Raw genomic sequence first — 9,761 nt, forward strand, 5'->3', positions numbered from 1 at the left:
GTCATCTGTGAATTTAGTTAGCCAAAGACCTTCTGTGTTAGCCTGTACTTCAGAGAAGTAGATACCAAACAGGAGAGGACCCAGGACTGAACCCTGTGGTAATCCACTTGTCACTGGTCTGAAGTCTGATTTGGAGTCTGCTGCTTTCACAGTGTGGGTTCTCTCAGTAAGCCAGTTGGCAACCCATCTTGTGCCATAGGGATTTATACCTAGTTTAGTGAGTTTATCTATAATTCCAGAGTGGGGGATGGTGTCAAACCTTGCGAGATCTAGATAGGCTGTGTGAACCACCTTACCCTCATCTATGGCTTTGGTGACTACTTCAAAGAAATCTATCAGGTTTAGGAGACATGATCTGCCTTTTACAGACCCAAACTGTACCAAACTGTGTGGGATCCAGGGTTTGGAGATCTCCAATGTCTTTGTTTATGAGTTCCATGATGATACGTTCCATGGCCTTGCAGACGAGGCTCATCAGGCTAATGCGGTGGTAGTTCCCAGAGTCTGTTGTGGCCCCCCTTTGTGGAGTGGGATAACTGTCGTGGTGCGCCATTCAATAGGCACAAAACCTGAGGTGAGGCTATGATTGAACATGGTACTTAGGTGGGGTGCCAGTTCATTCTGTAGTTCATGTAGAAGACAGCCTGGGATGTTGTCAAGTCCCATGGATGCTGTGTTCTTGGCTTTGGAGAGTGAAGTTTTTACCTGTGCAACCATGATTACAGGAACTTTGCATTCTTCTGGTATAAAGATGGGCCCTTTAGGGGGTGGGGGGGGGGTAAAGTTAGCACTGAACCTATCTGCCAGGATGTTGGCAATATCAGTTGGTTCTGTATATTTAGTGTCATTGTGCTGTAACTCAAAGCAGATCTGAGTGTTGCCATTGAGATTTTTGACATAGCTATAGAATGCTTTGTGGTTGTCTTTAGAATCACTGGCAATTTTGTTTTCATAACTAGCTTTGGTGGATTTTATGAGGGATCTCAGCTTCTTACTGAGGCTGACCAGGAAGTTCCTCCAATCGTGGGATTTTACTCTTTTTTGCAACAGTTTCTTTCTTCTGTTGTAGAGTTTGTTTATGGCAGAAGACCACCAGATTGGCTTCCTTTTTTGGAGGATAGCATCTTGGTTCTGTTAGGGATAGCACAATCCATGCACTCGTGTAAGTGCTTATAAAGTGCATTTGTGTAGGATTCAGCAGTCGTACCTCTATTATCCAGCTGCATGGGTGTCATGAAGTTTGCCACTTCTGTCTTAAGAAGCGTGAAGTTGGCTTTGGAGAAATTTTTTACGGTTGTTTTCCTAATGGGGTGGGAGCGGGATGTGGATGTCTAGGGTGATTAGCTTGTGGTTGGATCTGACCAACGAGGAGCTGACCTCTGGTGTGGAACACCGGTCACCCATGTTGGTGATGACCAGGTCTAGGATATTGCTGCCTCTGGTGGGGGTATGGATAAGTTGATCCAAAGTGTTGGAATTGATGATTTCCAGAAAACGTTGAGCAAAATGTGTAGTTTTCCCAGTTAATGGTAGGGTAGTTGAAATCACCTATTATTAGGGTATTAGGTTGTACCCTAATATTTTCCAGTGTATCAAGAAAAGAGGAGTGGGAATCCTGGGGCATGGTGGGGGGGTCTGTAGCAAGCTACAATCTGGATTGTGGTTTTGCCCAGAGTTAGTTGAACTTGGATAATCTTGGATGCATTATGCTAAGCAACTAGCCTGGAGGTGTGGATATCCTTAATGAATATGGACACGCCTCCACCTTTGGTGTTTTGATCCGGGTTTGGTGTCCGAAAGGTGTGGTATGAATTATAGCCTGGTAATGCAGGGGTGCTCTCTGGAGCTTTGAACCAGGTCTCTGTCACTGCACAGATGTCAATGTTCTCCATTTTAAGGAGTGCCTCGAGTGAGTGCATTTTGAGGTTTAGACTTCTAGCATTGAGTAGCATTACCCTCAGATTTTGCTTGCTTGTACCTGTTACGGTGGTGAATTTGTCAATTGAACCTTGCCTAAAAAAGGCACTATAGGGGTGGCAAGAGCCTTTGCCAGTATCTGGAATCCCAAGGGCGACAGGTGCAGGCCATCTCTGGCAAAGCAGCGTGGTCTGTCGATCATGTCATCCCAGGCAGACAGATACTGGATTCCCTTAGAAGGACACCAAAAGCTTAGCCAATTGTTAAAGTCAATCATTTTGTCCTTGTACTGTGGTGTCAGTCTGGGTGATAGCAGGATGCTACTCAGGGCTAGGGTCATACCAGCCTGGGCTATAAGATCAGAGAGCTCCTCCATGTCTCTTTTCATGTAGTCCAGGGGGGGTACATCTCAGGTCATTCACACCAACATGGACAATGACAGAGTCATATTTGTACTTGTTGTGGAGTGACCTGAGTGCATGCGTTATGTGGTAGATCCTGGCACCTGACAGGCAGCTGACAGTAACTTTTTCCTTGTTTAGCCTGGTGAGTGGAACATCAGTGTGCCTGACTATAGTCACCTATGACTAGAGTGTTGGGTACGTTATGCCTTATGGGCTGTAGATGAGTGGCACACTGAGTATTTGGGCTATGTGTCATTTGGGTTGTGTTGGGGGGTGGAGGTTGCTTGCATTTCTGCTTTGGAGGTCTCTGTTGTTTGGGCAGATTAATACTGAGAGCCTCCGCAAATGTAGGTGTGTGTTTTGTGGTTCTGTGTGTGTGTTTTGGTGGTGTAGGTTTTGAGGGACTATGTGATGAGTGTGGTGCAGTGCAAGTGTTTACCTTCTCCTCTTGACTGTCTAGGCCAGTCTTGGGTGAAGAGAGCTTTGATTCCAGTTTGGCTATATAAGTGCATCTCTCACAGGTCGTAGTGTTGGGTGGTAGGAGGAGAGGGTTGTCTGTGTACATGAGGCAATTGCTGCATTGTCCCAAGATGCCCAGATTCATCAGGTAGACAGGAGAAAACACCGGGAGCTGACCTTTAGACATGACTGAATAGGTGCTTATTTATTAAGTACTAAAAACTGTTTTCCTTTAGACAAGTGAGGAAAGTTGAGTGCTGTAGTAATTTGTAACTTATTTAATGCTTACAATGAGTTCTGAACAAGTACTGAGATCAAAGAAACAGATGAGTGCTAAAACTAAAAAGCTGGCTAGTTGCAAGGGAAATTTTGAAAAACAGACTTTATGGCGCCAAGAATAGTTTAACCCCAGTTAAGTGGTGGGGGTGCTTAGGAGCTCACAAACAGTCCTGGACACAGCAAATCCGTATCTGACCTGCCACAGGAAAGGGGGGAAGCAAGCTTAGAATTTTTTTTTTCCAGTAAAGTGGACATGGAGAAAGCTGGAACAGAAGTTAATTCAACGTTAAGAATCTGAGTGGGTTGGCCTTCACAAATGTTCTCTATTAGAATGAGTGAACTAATGACACTAGACTGGGAGGAGTGTCACAGATCAAATATACAGTATGGGCGGGCAACTGCAAGGCCACCAAGTATAAGACAGTTCCTAGCTGTAGCCACTAAATGAAAGTTTTAAACAGATAAAGTAGCAGACTCAAGAATGCTTTTAACAGACAAAAATGCACAGAAAAGTTCAGATAGAGCAATCACAAACAGAAAATACAACTCTCACTATGAAAAAGCAGTTTACAGTTAAGTAATATTAAAACAGTTTAAAACAGTACATAAATGCAGTGAAACAATAAAAAAAGCTTTATAACAGTGCAAAAATATAGTAGATCAACTGTATACCACAATTATAAGTGTTTCAGAAGTGCAGTTCAGTGAAATAAGTGTAAGAAATAACTTAGCCTGCTCTTGGAATCTTAAGGAATTTCCACTTATGCAATGCAATCCAGAGCCTGACAATACAAGCAGAGCCTTTATAAGACACAGGGTTTATATAGCAGTAAGAATGGAGGAGTTGGAAGATCAGATTACTCCTCAGCCCCTGCTATTACCCAATCACTCGTACTACAGAAGGTCAGTGGGCCTTGTTACTCTCAATAATAATGAAGACAGACTATCAGCAGAAAATGGTTGCCAGAAACACAGGAAACTCAAACAAAACTACCAGCCTACACAACAGGCTTTTATTAAATTTTAGACTATGTCTCTGGAAACAGTCTGTTTCAAGCCTTCTTGGAGGGTATTAGTGTCTTTGAGGGATTCTGTTACTGCACTTAGTTTGCAATTATCTCCAGATTTGGTCAGCCATGACAACAATGCGTGGACACAGCATCAAGCCTTGAGGGACTCCAGTGGTAACTGTCGTCTTGGTAGAGATACACTCCCCTATCCTAACTTCTTGGATCCTATCTGTGAGCCAGCTGGCTATCTAGTGAGTGACACAGGGGTTTACACCTAATTTTGTGAGTTTGCCTACAATGTCTGAGTGGGGTATTGTGTCAAATGCTATAGGCAGGTCAAGGTGTGCAATGTGCTCCATTTTTCCCTCACCTATTTCTTTGGTGACTTTCTTGAAGACGTCCACCAGGTGAGTACTCATCATCTGCCCCACCAGGTGAGTACTCATCATCTGCCCTTCCTTGATGAAACCAAACTAGGTTGGGTCCATTGTCTGGAGGTCTCCATTAACAACAACATTCTGCATACCCTCTCTCTCGCTCCATGCCTATCCATTTTCATCATTTTAACTTTAGTGGACAGCACACATCATTTATTGGCCTTCTTGTATAAGTAGTGGTCACCCGGTTACCCAGCTGCTGCTTATCTGCCGTCACAGCAGGAGCCTGTGTCCCTCCCAGGCCAACATGAAGTTCATCAGGATAGAAACCACATTGAAATCTATAATCCAGAAAAAAGTGTGGGACGCAGTCTGTTCTTAGACTGCATAACAAAACTACTGAACTGTATCACAAATTCAATCAAAACTATATCAGACCTCCGTGTGTTTAAGTCCTCTCAAAGCATTTCTCACTAACTGATGGCTATGCCTGTGCACCTCACCTGTATGATCTACGTCAGCAGGTACCTGACATTTATACTAACCGTTCATCATACTATCTATCTGTACCTCTCAACACCTGCCCACTTCCCATTCTTAGGGAGGACTTATTTATTTATATATATATATATATATATATATATATATATATATATATATATATATATATATATTTTTTTTAAATATATTTTTTTTATCTCCAAGCATAACAGACTATACTTCTAATACTTTTGTATATAATGATTGTGACATTTAATTATTTCTTTCTTTTTTTTTTTTTTACAGTGTCACTGGTGACTACACAGGCTTTACTGATTCCACTGTCAGACTGCACATATTTATTTGTTTTTCATAATTACAAGTATAACCATGTGCTAACGATCAAAGTCCTCACCACACATGACTCGAAAGGTATAGAACAGTGAAAATCACAATGCAGTGTAGCTATGTACAATAGGGACAGCTAGCACATAACAACAGTATACAGATGTCTGACTCAAGCTGCTTTAAATTGGTCTGCAACTCCCCACAGAAGATGTTTTCCTACAAAATGTTACTTCCCAGTATTTGTAAAAATATGAACAATTATCTGCAGTAGAGGTGGGAGAGAAGAAGTGAGAGGAGAGAGCATTACAGGATGAAAGTGCAGAGAAAATAGCAGGATTTCAGACAACACAAATTAACACTTTAGACAAAGGACAATAACCAGTACATTACTCCCAGTGTACCATTGCATGTCCTCAGGGTACCATTACAGTGCTCCAGTGTACCATTACATGTCCTCAGGGTACCATTACAGTGCTCCAGTGTACCATTACATGTCCTCAGGGTACCATTACAGTGCTCCAGTGTACCATTACATGTCCTCAGGGTACCATTACAGTGCTCCAGTGTACCATTACATGTCCTCAGGGTACCATTACAGTGCTCCCAGTGTACCATTACAATGCTCCTGGTGTACCAGTACTTTACTCCCAGTGTACCATTGCAGTGCTCCCAGTGTACCATTACTGTGCTACTGGTGTTCTTTTTGCTGGTGACCCCATCTGATTATAATGTACCACTCACTGCAGAGGATGTCGCATCAGATATGTACGAGTGTTAATAACCTTGCAGCTAAAGGTTATGGCTTTTCTTACCTCGTAACAACATAACCACTTGAAATTAAAAATATATATGTTAGCTGACTTGACACAGATTTTGCAGCAACTGATAATGCATTCTCAAAAGCAGAACAATCCAAGGCGGAATAGTACTGATTCTTTGAAAATTATGCACTTTCAGAAAATTTTCATATCGTTTATGTTTTTTAAGACAAATTGCACTCTTTTTCCATTTGTGGCAAAAGCTATCCAGAATTAAAATGGTTCTGTTGCGTCAGTTCATTGCCAAATTGCGCTGCTCTGGGACATGCCTGTCTGTGTCCTTTGCTACTGTATGTCTTGTTGACTGTCTGCCAGTCTGTCTATACATACCCTTGAACTGTTGCTCATAATATTGCATGAAGTCTTCACACGGTTATTATGTCACACAGTATTTCCTCACCATTGTCTGCCTAGCAGTAACACAGCTGTCCCCTGTGCTGACACTGTATTTTATATCACATTGCTCAAACAGAAATAAGTACCAGTGCTGAAGTCAGGCACAGTAAAAAGATCATTTCAGGACATGGAGTGCTCTTACAGGGTTTATGTATTGCAAAGTCCGCAGACTGAAGTAGAAGCAGAAACTATCATGTTATTTTTGTCTCACTAAATCATAAAACTCCCAAAAGCACAACTTCTCATCAATATAATTGTATTTTTTATTATTATGATTTTGTACTTTATTGTCTCTGCTTAAGTTGTACTCCTTTGATTATGATTTGTATTTCTTTGTTATTGATAACGATTTTGTAAGTGAATGTCTTTTTCTAAGTTGTATGCCTCTAAGGTCTGCGTCATGCCTAAAAAAGGTTCTCAGACCAGAGTTCTTACCCATTTACCAAATGTAAAAATAAATAAAAAGTAAATAAATTCAGTCCTACAGTTCAGTCTTTGTGCAGCTCTGAATAAATACTTTGACTTCCTTATGTTCCATGACTTTTGACAGACTGGTTAACGACTGTCTATGTTTGTAACCCAGGTAGCCCCTGTCCTTAACTGACAGGTTAAGTATATTGATTCACTAACAACTCCCTGCATACATGCTAGCATTTATGTAAGATTCAAAAAAATATCTGTTAAAATAAGGTTTAGTTGGCCATTTGGTTGTAGTCCTATTCTTACAGAATTTTTTTCAGCCTGCTTTTGGTGCAAGATCGTGTTACAGCGGGGTCTGGGAGTTTGCCCTATCCCCACTGTTGTGCAATCTTGGAGTTGTTATACACATAATTAGGGGATGTGGGACAGTGCTGGGGGTGGGTACATGGTGGGGGCTTCCACCCTGCTATAAAATTGTTTTTTTTTCTTCAATCTTTTTAGATTTGTTAACAGATAACTCTTTTTGTATGTGCTCTTTTGAGCATTCACGAGTGATGAACAATCAGCTGTTCGCACATATATTTTGTCAACTTTTTAGCCTTAATTTACTGCTGCAGAAGCCTGTACAAATGCAGTGTTTGTTCCTGACACACTTCATTTACCTCAGCAATTAATCTTCATTTGAAGTCCTGTTCAGATTTTTCAAACCTAAACTGGTCATCACTTGCAAGGTCTCTGAAGGATTTCTATGCACCTAGGAAAATCCAACTCTGTAACTACTCAGAAGACACATACAGCAGTGGTCCTGCAGGCCCTTTTTGTAATCAATTTATAATGTGTTTTTCTTGATCAAATTAATGTAAAAGACCTTGTAGCTATAACATTCTGCCACAGTTTCTGAAGTAGAGTGAATATTAATACAAGAAAAAATAAATAACTTGTAAAGCTGCGAATTAGACCTGTCCTGCCCCCTACTCAGACCCTCTACAGATCTTCTAAACTCTATACAAACCAGACTACATAGATTGGCTATCGATTTGTTAAGCGCATGATGGAGAGGTGGAGAATCCCAAAAAGTGTGCTCAGTCATGTGACGGGACAGAGGTGCACTCAGAAGCACCCCAAGAGATACACCAGACTTTCTGTTATTCTGAATATGTTCAAATCCTGCAGTGTGAAACACTTTCTCTTCCCTGCCAACTCCAAATCTCCAACAATGGGCTGCAAGGAATGGAAGCTTAAGAAAAGGCACGGCATGCATTTGTCTGACTAAATGAAAACTGTGTTAGGGCTTCATTTTGATTAAAGAAGGACACTGTAGGACATACCTCTCAACCTCTTGGAGCAAGAAATCTGGACAAAGGCATAAATAAAAGTGGGGCAAAGGCCTAAAACTAGAGACAGTTTTTAAATATTGTTCTTAGAAACTTAGAAAATTGATAGAATAACAGGTTTTGCATTAGCATGAATTTTCTGAAGGGTACAAAGTCTAAAACTCAAATTTCTGTGACTATTTTTTAACTTCAGTTTTTAATGATATTCCACTAATTTTCCAGAAAACCACATTTTTTTAAAAACAGACCAAATATATCAGGCAAAAATCTGGACATTCTGCAAAAATCTGTACAGTTTTATAGGTTCATAGGTAGGTACTAAGCTATTGGCCCTAGGGCCTATACAAGCCTAGCCAACATGGTACCCTGGCTTTCGCCACCCAAGAAAATTATTTTCCTGTGCCCCTGTCAAGCAGAACCACAGAAGTGAATCCCGGGGTGAATTTCCTCTTATCCATCCAATCATCAAGATTTTATAGGTTCATAGGTAGGTACTAGGTAGGTAGTATGTTGAGAGGTATGCTGTAAAAAGAGAAAAATGAAGTGAAGTCAGTGAGGCACAGTGGCACAGAAGCATGCATTGCTTCCTCACAGCCTTTATTTGGTTCTGTAGTTCAAGGCATGCCCAAAAACAGAAAGAGAGGAGGAATGTTAGGAGTGTAGTAGTGAGGGTAGGAACTTTGAATGTTGGCAGTATGACTGGTCTAGGGAGAGAGCTGGCTGATATGATGGAGAGAAGGAAGGCTGATATATTGTATGTGCAAGAAACCAGATGGAAGGGGAGTAAGGCCAGGTGTATTGGAGGTGGATTAAAATTGTTCTATCATGGTGTGGATGGGAGGAGAAATGGGGAAGGGGTTATCCTGAAGAAGTAGTATGCCAAGAGTGTTTTTGAGGTGAAAATAGTGTCAGATAGAGAGGTGTTTATGAAGCTGGAATTGATGGTGTAATGATGAATGTTGTTAGTGCATATGCTCCGCAAGATGGGTGTGCGATGGATGAGAAAGAAAAAGTTTGGAGTGAATTGGATGAAGTAGTGGTGAGTGTACCCAAGGGTGAGAGACTGGTGATTAGAGCAGATTTCAATGGGCATGTTGGTGAAGGGAACGGAGGGGATGAGGAAGTGATGGGCAGGTATGGTGTTAAGGAGAGGAATGCAGAAGGTCAGACAGTAGTGGATTTTGGGAAAAGGATGGACATGGCTGTGGTGAATACATATTTTAAGTAGAGGGAAGAGCATAGGGTGATGTACAAGAGTGGAGTAAGATGCACACAGGTGGATTATAACCTATGCAGGAGGGCCAGTCTGAAGGAGATTGGAAACTGTAAAGTGGTGACGGGGGAAAGTGTAGTTAGGCAGTATAGCATGGTGATCTGTAGGAAGACATTGGTGATCAAGAAGAGGAGGATGAGTGTGAGAGCAGTGCCAAGGATCAAATGGTGGAAGCTGAAAAAGGGTGATTGTGAGAGGGAGTTCGGGGAAGTGTTAAAACAGGCACTCGGGGGCATTTAAGACTTA

The sequence above is a fragment of the Protopterus annectens genome, chromosome 9.part0, assembly GCF_019279795.1.
Source record: "Protopterus annectens isolate FY-2018-M chromosome 9.part0, PAN1.0, whole genome shotgun sequence".
Classification (NCBI taxonomy): Eukaryota; Metazoa; Chordata; order Ceratodontiformes; family Protopteridae; genus Protopterus; species Protopterus annectens.